Source organism: Mesocricetus auratus, unplaced genomic scaffold (assembly GCF_017639785.1).
Source record: "Mesocricetus auratus isolate SY011 unplaced genomic scaffold, BCM_Maur_2.0 Super-Scaffold_100714, whole genome shotgun sequence".
NCBI classification, from domain to species: Eukaryota; Metazoa; Chordata; class Mammalia; order Rodentia; family Cricetidae; genus Mesocricetus; species Mesocricetus auratus.
Window position 1 is genome coordinate 130,478 of NW_024429270.1, and position 16,882 is coordinate 147,359.

Here is a 16,882-nt window from a genome sequence, read left to right on the forward strand (position 1 = left end):
GTTGGGCATGACCAAGTCATTGAATACATACATGAGCTGCTGGGTTTGACTCCCAGTACCACAACTGGATGTAGTGGTGCCTACCTAAAATCCCCACGCTCAAGCAGCAGAGGTCAGAGGATCAGAAGTTCAAGATCATCCTCTGCTACATACTGAAGTTGAGGCCAGACCAGGCTATATGAGACCCAGCCTTTAAAAAAAACAAAAAAAGGAAAATTGGCATATTTTTAAATGAAGTGAGGAATTAGTACGTGAAGCATACATTAGAGATAGTCTGAAATGGCTATTACTACTCAGAGTTATTAAGTACCTATAAAATGATATGTGGTGTTTTATTTTGTTTTGTAATCGAGAAGCATTCCATTGTGTGAAAAGGGACCCAAGACACATAGATTTCATGAACAATCATTGAGTCATTCTATTTTCCTTCTCAGACCATTTGGAATGCTATTGTGAAAATCTATGCCTTTGCCCTAGTTTGGAAGACTTTAGGGGAAGAAACCAGCCACTAATATGTGAACTATTAGTGGTATATCAGAACACTCCTGCTATTTGTGTAATACTTGTTCAGTGGCCATTGTCCCTTACTTATTTTTCGCTGTAGTATTTCAGGTGGTCCAATGATGTTGGCCTCGCTCATCTTTTATTTAGAAATTATGATGGTTATTGTTAATTGTCGTTTTTTGTCAGAATCTAGAGACACCTGGGAAATGGCCTCTGGGCATGCCTATAGGGGTTATCTTGATCATGTTAATGGATGTGGGAAGTCTTAATTGTGGGCAGACACAATGCCACAAGTGCTTGTTCATTTTTCTCCATTTTCTGACTGTGATGAAATAGGGTCAGCTATTTTAAACTTCCGCTGCCTTGTCTTCTCTGCCATGATGAACTATACTGTCTTAGTGTTCTATTGCTGTGAAGAGACACCATGACCATAGCAACTCTTAAAAAAGAAAAATTTTAATTGGGGTTGACTTACAGTTCAGAGATTTAGTCAGTTGTCATTATGGTGAGAGCATGGTGGAACACAAGCAGACATAGTGCTGGAGAAGAGAGAGAGAGAGAGAGAGAGAGAGAGAGAGAGAGAGAGAGAGAGAGAGAGAGAGAGAGAGAGAGAGGCTGGCTCTCGAGCCTTTCTCATTCAAACCATCACATGTAGCTTGAACTGTAAGCTAAAATAAACGCTTTCTTCTGAAAACCACTTCTGTCAGAGTATTTTATCACAGCAAAAGCAGAAGAAACTAAGACAGAAGAGGAAGAAATTGGCATCAGAAGAGATTAGCTGCTGTCAAATATGAGACTTGAATCCAGATGACAATATTTGCTTTGCTGAAGAGGGCATCAAGTAGTGGACTGGTAGAGTGACTTCCATGTCATTGTTTTCTGCAAAGACACTAAACCAATTCTTGCTGTTATTTGTGGGCTTATGTAGCCTAGACTGGCTTCCAGCTGAGGTAGCTGAGGATAACCTCTTCCTAGGTCTGCTGGGATTACAAGTGTGGGCCACCATGCCTGACTTGACTTTGTTGTTTTTGTGGTCTGTTGTTTTTGTTTCGTTGCTGTTTTGAGGCAGGGCCTTGCTTTCTAGCGCAGGCTGGCCCTGCTTCGGCGTCTGAGTGCTGACCTCAGTGAGCTGCGCCGCTTCTTTCGTATTGTGCCCCGGTGTTTACTCTTGGATAGCTGCTTCTTGTCTGTTTTATTTGAAATGATATTTCTGTTTATTTCTTGCTAGGCGAAGGATTTGGGGTCAACCATCTGTTTTGTAAGGATGTATAAGGTGCTACTTAGAAAACTAATTTGTAATTAGGGCTCCTATAGCTTTACAATGAACAATGGCAAGCTTACTTTTTCCTCCTGAGGAATACTTTGGAGCAAAATGTCACACAGATGTTTGCTGTTGCTGCTGATATAGTTTACTGCTAGGTTTAGGATTCATGAATAAGTCCTTGTTGCCAAGTCTGCAAAGTGGCATATGAGAACAAGTTTGAACTTTGGGTGGACCTGAATGTCAGGGTTTAGAGTAGATCAGAAGAATCTGACTGTTTTATACTTGATCCTTCTCTCCCTTTCTTCCCTTTCATTCTTTGCTTTCCAACTGTCCTTTGCATCCTTCTCCTCACCATCTACTCCATTTGCCTCAGCCTTTTCAGACAGGCTGTCAACAGATGCTGCCACTGCTAATGGAAATGGACCAAACCAGATCCTCTGAGTGCCCTTGGGCATAGTGAGGTGGAGCATGCTGAATAGGGTTAGTCCATTCTTCTGTCCTACCTGCTGAGAAAGGCCTGCTGTTCCCAAGACTTCTGCAGCCGTGCTGTGTGCATCTGCCACAGCTGGCATGGCAGGGCTTGGGATGAGCTGGGTCTGGGGAGCAGTGGCAAGTGCCCTTTGGAGCTCTGACTCAACTTTTTCTCTGCACCTTTAGTTGGCCCGCTGCCACGTGTGCTCTCTCATTACTAATTCTTATTTTATTTTGCATTTGCATCCTCATAAAATTAGAATTTAGTCAGCATTCAGCTAATTTGTTCATGTTTTATTCTTGTTTTCTTGTTTTCTAAGACAAGGTCTTACTGTGTGGCTCAAGTTGGCCTTGAACTCAGGAACCTACTGTCACAGCCGCCCAAGAGCAGGGATTACAGGCATGTTCTGTTCTTTTAATAAGTGTCATGAAATGAATTTCTTTACTTTTTGGTCACTGCCTAAATTCTCTGCTAATTTGCTACTCTTGATTTCAGCTTGATGTTGAAGATCTGTAAGAATTCTCTGTTATATATAGAGGTTTGGAGGGAGATTGTTAGAACTATTCGTTTTTAAGGAGTAATTACACATAAAAGCAGACTACCAAGTAGAAGAGAGGGTGGAGAAGAGCAGTGAAAAAAGACATTCTCCCTCACACTTTGGGAATGAAGTTGGAAATTAATCGCTTTTTTACTTCATGCACACCGGTTCTTAGCTTTGATGCTACTGTGTCTTCTTATTTTTCTGTAGGAGGGTTACCAGAGCAACAGAGTATTGCAGAGCCCATCAGGGAGGTCTGAGGCCTTGTGCTTCCACTCTGACTTTTGTATTAGCTCTCTGCCTGATGTTGGCTTTGATTTCTTTCTGTGTTACTCTCATGCACATTTTACAACTAGAGGCAGACTTTTGGTTGGTGGTTGACATGTGGCACCCAGGCCAGTAACGTTTCCATCACGTTAGGCCTTATTAGAGGTAGCATGCTCAGCCCTCACAAATGATTACCCTGGGATGAAGCCTGTGTCACAGATGCCTTAACAAGTGATTTTATTTGAGACTAACTGCATTGTGTTAACACAGAAGGCTAGTGAAACTAGATCCTGCTTTTCTAGATGTTCTTGTGGCTTTTGGATTCAGTCTACCTGTAAATAACCCCAGAAATTTTTTTAACTAAATAAATTTTAGCACCAAACCTATAAAGCAGTTTATCTTTAAAAATGCTTGGAGCCAAGCGGTGGTGGAGCATGCTTCTAATCCCAGCACTTGGGAGGCAGAGGCAGGTGGATCTCTGTGAGTTCGAGACCAGCCTGGTCTACAAGAGCTAGTCCAGGACAGGCTCCAAAGCTACACAGAGAAACCCTGTCTCAAAAAACCAAAAACCAAAACAAAACAAAAGTGCTTAGGTCCATAATCATTTGTGATGGGTTTGTTTGGTTGCTTTGGGGTTTTTTTGTTGTTGTTGTTGCTGTTGTTGTTTGTATTGTTTTGTTTTTTACTGCTATTGTTTGGTTGGTTTTGATTTGGCCTCAAGTAGCCCAGGCTATTGTCAAACTTACAGTGTTGCCAAGGCTGTACTAGAACTCTTTTTTTGAGACATGGTTTCTCTGTGTAACAGCCTTGGCTGTCCTGGAACTCACTCTGTAGACCAGGCTGGCCTCAAACTCATAACGATCCGCCTGGCTCTGTCTCCTGAGTGCTGGGATTAAAGGCGTGCGCCACCAATGCCTGACTGGCCTAGAACTCTTGATCCTCCTGCCTTTACCACCCAACTGCTCAGATTATAGGTGCAGCCAACACAACCATCTTTGTTTTTAGCTCTGCTTCATCAAGGCCGCAGTGGTCAAGAAAATGTATGTTATGACTTAAGATTCGTCAATTACAATTTTTTCATTATGGGAATATTGAATAGAAAATCGAATCTGTAGCTTAAAAATTTGCACCTAAAAATTAGTCACGTAGAGGAGAATGAGGGGAGAGGGAGCCAGGAAAAGGGTGTGGGATTAATAATCCCATTTTGGTACATCATCACTGTCCTCTCTGATGCTGTGAGCAAGCGGATGTTCAATTGCTTCTGTAGGCATTAATAATTCATGGGTGGACTATGCCAAAGGAAGCCTTAAATCTGGTCTCTCAGCAGATTAAATACACCGTCTGCCATCAGTAGGAGCCAGAGAGATGAAAGATGGACTTGTTTTTATTCATTAACTTGATTCCCTCTGCTTTCTCCCAGTCTCTCCTTTCCTCATTGTTTGCCTTTGCACCCCCAACTCAGTTAAATGAATCCTGGGGATCCTGGGTTTACCATTAGTGTCATTAGATATTTTACTTTTCCTTAGCCGCAGCTAACAACAGATGCTGTGAGAGAAAGCAAAGGAGCAGAATAAAGTGTCTCCTTGGAAATGTCTAAACCAGTCTGCATATTTGAAAAATGTATTAAAATGTGCAGCCCATGTTTTAGAAATCATTTTAAATGACTTCTGTTTACTTTGAAGAATAACCCTGCTGTGTCCTTCACATAGGTCTGGGGGAAATTTTCCACTTTACAGACAAGGAAACTGAGGCACAGAGCAAATGACTTGTGTGTAGTTCCCTAGACCCCATTCACTTTGGGGCTCCAACACCAGTATGTGCTTCATGAGATGGCTCTGTCACTTGATCTCAGAGGTCATAGCGGGTACCAACTTTAATGAGGTACTTCAGTTTTAATAATTTGCCAAGGAGCATGATAGTCTGAGAGACTATGAGTATATAGTGTGGTGTTCAGTTAATGTGTAGACATCTTAAGAACTTCCAGCCAGGAACTGAAGGATGCTCTGTGAAGGGCATGTACAGTCCCTGTGCCTGTTACACTGTCAGTGTGCTAGGGTTTGTAACAGGATCTGGCTGTTTGAAATGCCCAGTAGTGAGAAGCTGTGTGAGATGACAGAACTGGAATATTTGATCTCCTCGGCTGTTTGCTGTGGACTGGTATGAAGAAGCATGTTGATAAAACACAATATTTGTCTTTAAAACCATTTGCATTGTGGCCTTTTAAGCTAGTGGAGAGAACAGTGCAAAGAAAACAGACATCCAAATCAGCCTATTTAAAAAAACATTTTAGAATTGCAGGTTCCTGTGTCCCGAATTTAGAGATGAGAACCTGACAGTATTTTATAGGGTGACATAAGGAAACTTCTAGAAGTAGACAGGCTGCCCTGAACTGGTAGGTGAGGACTGACCAGGCTGCCTCTTCGTCCCTTCGTCTAGGGCCGCTATCCTTTGTGTCATCAGTTTTACTGATTGTTTTCTTTTTCTTCTTTCGTTTTTTTGAGACAGGGTCTTGCTGTGTAGCACTGGCTGATCTCAAACTCACACTGTAGACCAAGCTGTCCTCAAACTCAGACATCCACCTCCCTCTGTCTCCCAAGAGCTGGGATTAAGGGCGTACCACACCCAGCTTTCGATTATTTTATTAAGGCTTACATCTTTGAACGTAATTCTAAAATATCTTGGTACCAAATACTTTAGGAATGACATTAAATTTTACAAGAGGCATTAAAACTAAAAGCTGCAATGTATAAGTTCCCTTCATGGAATAACTTTTACAGTTATATTTATGTACACACGCGCTCACACAAATGTGTGCTTGTGCCACAGTGCACATGTGTAGGTCACAAGACAGCTTGCAGAGCTGTTCTCTCTTTTCTACCGTGTAGCTTCCGGGGATGGCACTCAGGTCATCAGGCTTGGCAGCAAGTGCCTTTACTCACTAAGCCATCTCACTGGTCAAGAAAAAAATTTTAAGGATGTATGTTTTGTATGAGTGAATGTAGAATTCTGACCCCAAAATGAAATTGTTTTGTTCTGTGTTTAAATTGTCGAGGACTGGGTACATTTATTAAAGAGCCCTTTATTTATAATCTTTAAATTTTTCAGACAGGATCTCACTATGTAGATTTGACTGGCTTGGAACTGAGACTCATAGTGCTCACTTACCTCTGTCTCCCAATTGCTGGTACTAAAGGTGTGTGCCACCATGTCCTGTCAAATGGTCTTTTGTTTTTAAGTAGTAACCTCAAAGTGGAAACAATAAACATGTGCAGCAGAATGCTTACGTGGAAATCAAGATCTGTCTTCCCTCTAAGATAACAGTAATAGCAAACTCTGCCCTACATTAATAAGCAAATCTACTTGGTGAATATGTGGATTTGTAAGACAAATCTTGGGGTGTTTCATTTTAATATTTGTTCACATGACAGCTTCCCTACTAGATTTAAAATGACTTCTATTTGTAGTCAACCTAGCAAGAAACATCTGTTGTGTAAAGTACATGGGTAACAAGAATTAACTAGCTAAAGGCCCTTCTTTTGAAACCACTGCTATCCTCCATGTGATGACATCACAGTCCCTGAAATCTGGGACTCAGGTTTGTTCCTGGCAGTTTCTCTCAGTGCAGTCACTGGGCAGTGAGCTCAGCAAGCAGCAGTAGTGTCAAGTCCTGGGCTGAAGCCAGAGCCCAGGCCAAGTGACTGCAGGCCCCTGGCCGGAACCTGTTTTTCTGCACCTCGATTCCTTAACTGTCCCACAATGGAAATAGTTTCTCAGGTTTTATAGCTGTGGATTTCATAGTCTTCCTGTAGGTAATAAACTCTTATTGTCCCATCTCTCCCCCTTCCCCATCCCCTCTCCTCTCTTCTCTTTTGTTTGTTTTTTCAGACAGGGTTTCTTTGTGCCTGGAACTCACTCTGTAGACCACACTGGGAACTCAACAGAGATCCACCTGCCTCTGCCTCCAGAGTGCTGGGATTAAAGGTGTGCGCCACCACTGCCTGACTTGTTCCATGTCTTTCAACACTGAGGTCTGTTAATGTGAGAGAGGAGAGAGAGATAGACAGACAGACAAAAAGAGAGACAAGACTGATGGATGACAAGCGAAGAGCTCTCATTTTGCATATCTCAAACCCAGGAGGTTCCTTGCAGCTGTAATAAATGTCTGTAATTGCAGTACCCAGAAGGCAGACCCAGGAGGGTCACTAGGACCAGTTTGAGGCTTCTGTCACAAACTGTAGTGGATTACTTGAAGGAATATTTGTTGAGGATATTTCTTCATCCTATTTTAGGCCCTTTGGTTACTGACTTTACTGGGGAGCAGCTACAGTTTTCCTCTCATTCCTTCCACTGGGGTTTGAACATATTGTCTCGTATTCATATCATATCTTAGCTCACTGTTACCCCACAGCAGAAGAAGACAGGAAGAACCTTGCCTCCAGGTGGCAGGAACACCCCTGCCCCAGGCAGGGAGTGTTCATCTTCGCTTTCCATGTCCTTGACCCCTGGGCAAAGTGGCCTGATTATGAACCAGACAGAATGAACCTTGACTTGTTTTACTGCAAAATAAAGACATAACCAAATTGTCTTTTTAATTGACTGCTTCAGTATAGTAGTGTTCCTAATACAGGATTCCAGATAAAATGTGTGTCATGACTGTAGGTTCCTGTTGGTTTTCAGCTGATGTGTAAGGTTAAATGAGCCATGCATGCCTTCCCACTGATGCTGGTTGAGAGCCTTCTTATTCTCCCAAACCTTCTTGGCTATGAGAAGGCTGCTGACTCTGAGAATTGAATGCTATAGGGAATGATGCTTAGTCACAGGAAGAGTTTGGTTGGTGCCGTTCTGTATGCTGGCTGAGACCCACCTCAGTGTCTGCCTCATCACCTAAGGCTGGAATTATCTCAGGAAGCTGAAGAAATGTGAAAGAGCCAACAACAACCAAAAATAATACTTTCTTCCCTTTTTAGCAATCATCTATCTGCATCTTCTACTTGGGTGAGACAGTGGACTGGAGTGGTTTTACTGAGTGCTCATAAAAATTGTATGTTAACCATACATTAGAATTAATGTAAGTTCTAGACGCTGCCTTCCAGAGACACCACCCTGTCTTCCATCTATAAAAACAAGACTAATGGCCTTAAAACAGATCAAACTGACCAGCTGAGTGGGGGTGCTATGAAACTCTGTATACCCTGGGAGTTCTGAGGTGAAAGAGGTAATGCTGAGTTCTGGGAAGGCTGGACAAGATTCCATGGAGCAGTTGGGACCTGGTTGGGCCTTGAGAGATAAAATGGGTTCAGCTTGCAGAAAGTGAAAGAAGGATAAAGGTCATAATCCGACCACAGCCGGGAAGGAGAACACAGAAGCGATGTGCTAAAAAGGCACTCTTTTGTCCTGTGCATGTGTTTGCGCATGCGTGCATTGTGTGCTGTAGGTGAAATGGCTGCCAAGCAGCGCAGTATGGACAGCAGGTGCTGTGAACAGGTGTGAGAGGTAAATATTAAGAAGGAAGAAAATAGGGTTGCACTGTTGTAATCTCAGCTACCCAGAAAGTTGAGGCAGGAAGATATATTTACGTTCAGCTTGGGCTAACATTATGAGTGAAACCCTGCCATTAATTTGAAAAAAAGAAAAAGAAGGATGTACCTGTTAGTAATGTTACTTGATCTTTCCAGCAGTGCAGTGAACCTGGCAAAACAGAACCCACCCATAGATCATGAAAGTTTAATTTTTGATTTCTGAGTATTCTGCGTGTGGTCATTGTACTTATAGAACTTTACAGTTGCTTACATGAGTATGATTTTATCTGACAATGGCTGTAAATCTGTGTGAACTATAGAATATCAGTGGCTTTCCTTTTCTGTTCTACAAACTTACCATTTGTATTATTTCATGCTAATAACTATTAGATGTGTAAGTTTTTCTCCCTCCTTCATTTACTTGAGATAGTCTTTTAAAAAAAAGACACTTTTGATTTTTATTTGTGTATGTGTGCCTGCATGAGTGTATGTCCACCACATGAATGCAGGTACCTGTGGAGGTCACAGGGTGTTGGAACCTCTGGACTGGAGTTACAGACACTTGTGAGCTGCCTGATGTGGGTGCTGGGAATTGGGAGTGCGTTAGGGGCTCTTAACCACTGAGTTATCTTTCCATCTCCTAAGATAAGGTCTTACTGTATAGCCTAAACTGACTTTTGGATTTGAAATCCTCCTGCTTCTGCCTCTGGTACTACAAGTATGAACCAACATTCCCAGTTTTGCTTGTTTTTAGTGTCTAGGACTGAATTAAAAAGGGATTACCTTGTAGACATTTAAGAGTGGGTTGGTTTGTGTTTGATTAGTGACACAGGAGAGACACCTCTTTTGTAAGTGCACCTTTGCAGTGTTTTCCTGACCTCCCCATCCAGGCATTGAGTCTGAAGGCATTGAGTCTGTGCTCTCAGCTTTTTCTACCAGAGTGGTTTGTCTGACGCTCGGAGCCAAACTTCTGCCTGATTTTCTTCTAAATTGTTGTGGATTGGGGAAAGGGACTCTGAGCTGTTTTAGAATTTATTCTGACACAAAGAACTATCCCCTTAATTTGTCTTTTGGATTAGTAGAGAGTTGAAAAGTCTTAACAGACTCAGTGAGCTGAGATTTTGCTTTTAAATAAACAAAGGGTTTTCTCACCCCCTTGGGTGTGACCCTCAGTCTCTCCATCAGTGGGGTAGTTTTGACTTTTGCCACACTTGAGTCTTTGGGTTCTTTTTTTTTTTTTTCCTTGTCCCCTCCCCCATTCCCAGACAGAACCCTTATTACTGCATGTCTGCTATGCTCAATACAGTATTTATTTGATAAAAAAACAAATGAGTTTGCTTCTTGTACTGGTTGGTCCAGAGAGAGGTCCCCCAGGATCATCTTTTGTTCAGTAATTGGAGCATAAGCTGAGCCTGGTTAATTTCAAAGCCACCCCCAACACATGCTCCCGCCTTCCTCCTTGTGCAATTCTGAGCCGTTGGTGATACCTTGTATTGGGTCTGGAACAAAAACTTGAATTGTTGAATGTTAGAAGCAACTATTGTGACATCTGCTGTGGCACTGAATAGCACTGTTGGTGCAGTTAATTTTAAGTTAGGGTAAGAAAACTAGAAAGCTCTTCAGCTTTATAGCACTTGTTAGCAACATACATCTCCAAAATTAGGGATTTGCTGCTGTCACAGAGAAAAATGGGCAAGCATGGGTTCTTTGTGTCAGTAATGTAAGTTCTGTCATGGTTTGACTCAGTGTTCTGATACCAGTGTGTAGTGTAACCCTGTGTTTATTGCTTTTGTTGAGGGGTTTGATTTGTTTTTATGAGTTAGAAATGTTAGGGGCATCTCAGTTCTGGGTATTGACAGAGGTTTTGATGTAAGAAATGTTGGTTATATTGTTTTTCTTTAAAGCACCAAAGTCTGTGACCTGGTTCTATTTCTTAAAAGACAAATGATGATGATACATTAAACAACCTTAAGTAGCCAAAATCTGGATACTAAATGGCCAAATTAATATTTATATAAAAGTACATTATGAAATTGGCAAGTATCCTATACCACTCAAGTTCTGTAAGTGTAGGTGTTGGGTTTGCAGCCAACAGATTGTACTCTTAGGTGCTGTGACTTGGAAGAGGGAACAGTCTTTCAGATTTTCTTTGCAGCCTGTGCCATAGTGATGGCTCTCCCTAACTGGTCTGACTTTAATCATCCAGGCAGAGGTCTTGGGCAGTTGCATCTTTGCTCTTATACAGAAACGTCGATGAAATTGCATACTAATTTGCTGCATTGAATTTCCTTTTGTTACATTGAAAAACATTAGTATTTTGATCTTTAAATTTCAGGTTATTTGTTAAACATATGGAGAAAAAAATACCCCTTTCTGACAAGCACCTTAAAAATCATTGCAATAGAATGGGAACATTCATTACATACACATCATATGTTTTCCCCTAAATGTTGTGCTAAGAAGTGACAGTTGAGCTGAGCATATGTTAATAAAAGGCCTGCATTTTCCTGTGTCACTGACAGTTTCATTGGCTGTATATTCTTGAAATGCAAATAACCTCTGTTCTGTTCAAAGATATAATTAACCCGGATAGTTACTTAGTATCAAAATCTTTTAACTGCTAAGAGACCAAGCGTTTAAGATGGTGAATTTACTGTTCTCTGAAGGGTAGTGCAGTTGACAAGGGCACAGTGATCTGAGATATTCCTGCATGTGGGAGCTACATATTCTGTAGATTAAAATGGCAGAATCTGCCTGCTGCTGTATGAAGTCTTTTAACTACCATTTATTTTAGCATCATGACATGTGCAGATTCCTGCTGCTCAGTTAAGGGACCAGCTTTGCACAACTGGTGTTGCAATCTGTAGCCACAGCACTGCATCACAATGCAGCAAATGCATTTTCCACCTTAACTGAAGATGACAGAGAAGTGGTTATTAACCGTGCAAAATGTCGGAAGTCATCAAAATTTCCCATCAGAGTTATTGTAGTGGCTTGGGTCGGAGGAAAAAAAGTATCATAGCATCCCTTGCCTACATGTTGTCTCTCCCCCCTCTTTAATCTTAACTTGGTACAGTCCGTTAACAATAAAATACCCTTCTGTAACCTATAAACTGTTACTCCCATCAGTTTGTGCTTACAAACTGATAGCTGACTTCTGAATTGTGTGGAACACTTGTGATGTCAGCGCTCTGCTCAGGGGGTCTGCCATGCACCTCCTTTTAAGGGGCTGCGACAGTCTCATTGTCTAATTGGACTCTAGTGCTTTATCATATTAGCACTTGCAGAGAGGTTGGGTTTTTTTCCCTTCTTCTTTCCTCTCTCTCTTCCTCCTCCCACCGGACTCTTCAATTGAGGCAATTTAGGGTGGGAAACCCTAAGCACTGTTGCCGGCAGCGTTCACCCCACCAGAAGGGTATGGAAGAGCTGCAGTGACTGAGCGTCGGCAGGGCTGCGCTTCTTAGATTTTTTTTTTTTTTTTTGAGAGCGGCAGGTAGGATTTCTTGTTTCATAAAGAAATTAAGATAAATGTGCTCTGGTAAGAGAGTGACAGCATGTTGCAGTGTCTTTGAAAGATAAGATCTTGGTTTGTGTGAAATTGTGGGATAAATTTGGTAGCAGTTAATGCATTTGATAGAAAAAGTATTTGATTCTTTTGAGAAGCACTCTGTGCCTTATCATTTTAATGTTTTTCTTAAAAACAAAAAATCGTTTGGGTGGGGCGGGTATCTGCTTAAAGATTCAAAGAGTTCATTTATTTGTTTGTGGATTTCAAGTAGCAAGTAGTGTGGACTTTCTTCAAGATTTTTAAGAGACAGGTGAACTACAGAATTCTTGTGTGATGTAAAAGATGAAGACAGAATTTCTTTTCTTTGATAAAACCAGTTCCTTCTTTAGTATTGGTGTGTGTGTGTGTGTGTGTTATCATAGAATCCTGTAACTTATGTTTCCTGTATAAGGAAAAATTACTGTCAAAGATATTTGAAATTGTCTCACAGGGAATGTTTTAGGGTGTGATTTTAAATGAGAAAAATTAACATTGACTCTTAATGTATAAACCCTAATCATTATCACTTATTGGCAATTTAAATTAAGAAAGCTAATTTTAATTTCTTAAAACCCAACTGATAAGAATATAGGTCTTTACATATATTGTGCATATATTTCAGATTTTTTTAGAAGTAAAATGAAAACTTCCTAAGTCATGTGAATGTTGTCTTGAAGAATAATAAGATAATAATGTTTCTACGAATAATATTTAATAGCTTGGTTAATATCAGAAGTAAATTGGTTTATTTCAACATTAAATCAGTTTATTGTCACTCTTAAAAAACCATCAAAACAAAAAGGTGATGTATATACCTTTTTATCTCAAGAATGTTTTATTGTGGGACCTGTAGGGTCTGGAGCTCCTTTTGGAGCTCAGACTTGGAAACTGCTCACCTGGTTCAGAGGTGGGACTTTTCTTTACTAACAATAGAAACTGAGAAAACTGTCAAGTGGGGCATGGAGGAAAGCTGCTCAGGGAGGGGGAGCTGTGAGAATTTGGCTTCTTTCAGCCCTGGGGGATCTGGATTTACCAAGACTAAGATTTCTTTCAAACTCTGACCTGTGCAGTACTGCCAAGTATTGATTTCTGAGATGAGACAATAGCTGTGGTTTGCATTTTGTAAAAGATGGAGGAGACCTCTAACACTGACCTTGTGTACAGGGAAATGGCTCAGTTATCTGTGCCTTGATGGTACAGTTGCACCTTGTTTCCCTTTGTGTGAAGTGGGTGGATACCAGTGCCTCCATCAGAGCTCCTTAATGTAATGTATGGAAAACGTCTCATCCACCATTTTTAACAATTAGCTGTCTCATGGGCGAGGCGAACTGGATTCAGAAGGCAACTGCAGGGCCATTCCATTTGCATTAGCTGCTATGGCACAAGAGCTCTGTTACTGTAAAACCAGCATTGGTTTTGTATGCCGTGTAGACGTGTTCTTCAGGAGAGGGAGAACATTCCCAGGGAGAAAATGGAATCCTTTTGTCTACAGTAAGTATTTCTCATATAGCTATAAAAGGTTGAAAATTTGTCTTTGGTTAAATGGGCAAAATAGACTTTTAAACTAATGCTGCCAGTGTGAAGAAGTGTAGCAGAGAGCCTTGGATTTTTTTTTTTAAGTTCTAGGTCAAAAATCAGATGAGCTATATTCTTAAAATACGACATTCATGACTGATTTTAACAAATGACTTTCGGTAACTATGAAGTTATCACTGATCACAGATGAAAATGGTTCTTGAGGGAAAGAAAGAAACCTAAGAGTGATAACTTTTCAGAGTTTCTTTTATTGTATTTAAAAAGAATGTTTTCTATTTCTGAAAAGGATTATTGAATTTTAGAGATTTTTATTGTTAAAAATATAGTGATCTATAAATCCATGATTAAAAGGTGTAAGAAAAAAGTATTTTTTAAAAAACGGGATTTTGTTTTTAAAAAATAATAGATTGAGGTTTTCCCTCTCACTCATGGGGGCCACTCTTACTGCTTTTTGCTTAATTAATAATTGTGACTTCAAAGGTACTCATATAAAACTCATTTCTGAAGCTGTAAGCTTATAAACCTTGATTCTTAAATGTAGTTGGTTTTGAGGTGATTCTGTTCTGTTTCTGCTGAGAGGGACATGTGGATTTTAACTCTGACTAGTGTGTTTATTTTTAAAGGCTGAAGAATGTTTATCTCTTTAGCCCTGAAGACTGTGTAATAGGTTTGGCCGTGACTTATGCCTGAAGAATGGCTCACCAGGCTGAGTGGCGTTTCAGTTCGCCTTCACAGAATTGAGTTCACAGAATTCTTCTGGCTTGTCGCATGCTTAGAAAGCGTCTCCTATAGGTTGTTGGGGCTGCTGTTCGTCTTGGTCACTGCACACTGTTTCTGTTTAATAGATATTGGAGACTCAGGAGAGAGCAGTTCTCTTCACAGCAGCTTTACATTGACATAGAAGAGCAGTTGTGAGCCCTGACCCCTAGAGAGAGTCAGAAAATCTTCAATGCTGATAGAACTCATCTGAAAGCCTGTGCTTTTTTTCAGTCCTAAGGAGCCTGCATTGAATCTATTAATTGTTCATGTATATGCCAGAAAGACAGGGCCCCTTCCTTCCCTTTGATTTCCACAAGGCACCCACCTTGGAATGAAAGTGTCTTTGGGCAGCAAATTAGAACTGCAACCTTACTTCCATCGGCTGTGGCGTAGGAGCTTTACAGCACCTTCCTTTGAAGATTCCGTGGGTCCTCCCCCTCTCTTCCTGTTCCTGGCTTTATAAAAAGCCCTATGCAAGTACCTGCTTAGATCGGATGGGAGGTGGCAGAGGTCTAGTGCTTTCTGCTTTCTTTGCTTCCACACTGCTCTGCTCAAGTTTGGCTGCTAGAAGAGGCTCTTCTTGATACTTGTAGGGCGCTCTTGACTCTTTGCAGTTTTGAAGCTTTTCAGTTTTCACACAGAATTTTAGCCTTTTTTGATAGTAAAGAATCGGGTTGGTTCTTTTCCGTGACAGGAAATATATTCATATCACACCTTTGATTGCTCTGGCAGTGCTATACTGCAGACAAGCAGACATGCCTGCCAGCCTGCGAGGAAGCATTTGGTGGCACTAAGATGGCAGTGAGGAAGGAGTAAGATGGCGTCACCCAGAGCACTGTGAAGAGAGCTGGACTGCAGTCATTTCTTAGTCCAGTCCGGAGACACCCGTAGGAGCACTGCTTCCAGCTCATGGCACTTGTCACCAGGAGAGAGAAGTTTTGAGATTTCCTAAAGGCTCGTCAGCACTTGTATCTAGACTTCAAATACTGTCTTTAAGAAATTGTATTAACACGTTGGAATAGCTTCTGGTGTGTGTTCTTTTTTAGTATAGAAACTTGCTTGTTGTATGGATAAATTTTTAGAAAAGGCAGAACTGTACAGTATCATTCCTGTGTATTCTTTGTCTCATTCTAGTTCTTTGTGGACTTTTTGTTATTTTACATATGAAGTGTACAGTGCTTTCAGAACAAAGCTTACAGTATTCCTTCTGTGACTCCCAGTCTAGCGTGCTCTGCAGGTGAAGTGTGGTCAGAGTGGTGATGACAATGCTGTTTTTTGGGGGTTTTTTTGTTGTTGGTTTTTTTTTGTTGTTGTTGTTTTGTTTTTTGGTTTTCGTTCCCATCTTTTATGGGTTTGGAGTTTGGAGAAGCCGACCATGGAGTTTATCTAGCACGAACAGCTCATCCGGGTTAAGTAAGGCAAGGTTTGCTGCAGTAAATAACGTTCTCCCGGTCAGGCACTGGGAAGCAGCTGTCCTGCATCCACAGCACCTGACTGCTGACCTGCGTGTGTTCTGCCTTCGTCTGATTCCAGTTTTCTCTCTGTTGACTGACTGGTGGATTGAGCTCTCAGCCAAGTCAGTCTGCCTGTGCTGGAGCAACCTGACTCGGGGTGTCTGTTTCCAGCTGTCCCAGAAATGGCTTCCTGAGCTGTGCTTGGAGTCCTTCCGGGTTTGTGTTGAAGATGCTGTGCACTTATCATTTTGTCTTTTGTAAACTCATTTAAAAGCATGATCTCTCTTGCGGGTGGAGCTCCTAGGCTCATGGTGACGGTTGACCATGAAGAGTAAGGCACTCAGCTGGGATGGAGTTGGCTCTCTGAAGCTAATTCCTCTATTCTAACTATGAGAAGCTGTTTGGGGGTACCCCTTCTGCAGAAGAGAATGAGTAAAGGCATTTTTTGCCTTTCATTTGGGGTACTTTATACTTGAAAAGATGGCCTTGCCCCATGTTTTCTGTTGCTCCTGTTTTTCTGCCCTAACTGTATCTATGGTGACAGTGCTAAGTGATGCTTTCTGCGGTGTTCCTCAGCTCTACCAGTAAAGTCAAAAAGGTTTCCAGCCTTAAACCAGGTTAGGAGAGGGCTAAACTCCAAGCACTCTTAACAAAGGAATGCCTTAACTATACACTTACAATGTGTGAAATCACAGGAAATCTCTTTGGTTGGTTGCTTCCAAATTTTTGAAAAATGAATTTTTGAGTAAAAAGGAGCTGCAGTGAAACCAAGCCTCTCTTCTGTGACAGCCGTCCTGGCTGGTGCACAGACACCGTCAGCATCAGCCTTGCTGCAAAGCAGGAGAGCCTAGGATTTTTGACTGCGGCGTAAATGACTGACACTGGGTACTAGCAGGGAACTAGTATAAGTGTGCTGTGTAAACTTTGTCCTAACAGCATTTCCTGTGCTTGCTAAGAGCTCAGGCTTAATCCTGAATGCTGTGAAAGCAGGTTGCTGTCTCTCACTTGGCTGACTGAGACAT

The 16,882-nt window shown here is 41.4% G+C and overlaps 1 protein-coding gene across 3 annotated transcripts in view; it reads left to right on the top strand.

The window, feature by feature from the left end:
• The window catches only part of Nup93 (nucleoporin 93), an 88,586-nt gene that overhangs the window by 33,648 nt on the left and 38,056 nt on the right, over nt 1-16,882 (top strand). Inside the window, exon 1 of one of the 3 annotated variants that reach the window (XM_021232144.2) lies at nt 11,741-12,057. The exons of 1 other annotated variant lie outside the window; for it this stretch is intronic. The gene's annotated coding sequence lies outside the window, so the exon portion shown is untranslated. Of the gene's footprint in view, nt 1-11,740; nt 12,058-13,469; nt 13,603-16,882 lie in introns of those variants that run through there. One more of the 3 variants, XM_040740762.1, reaches the window with a different exon arrangement.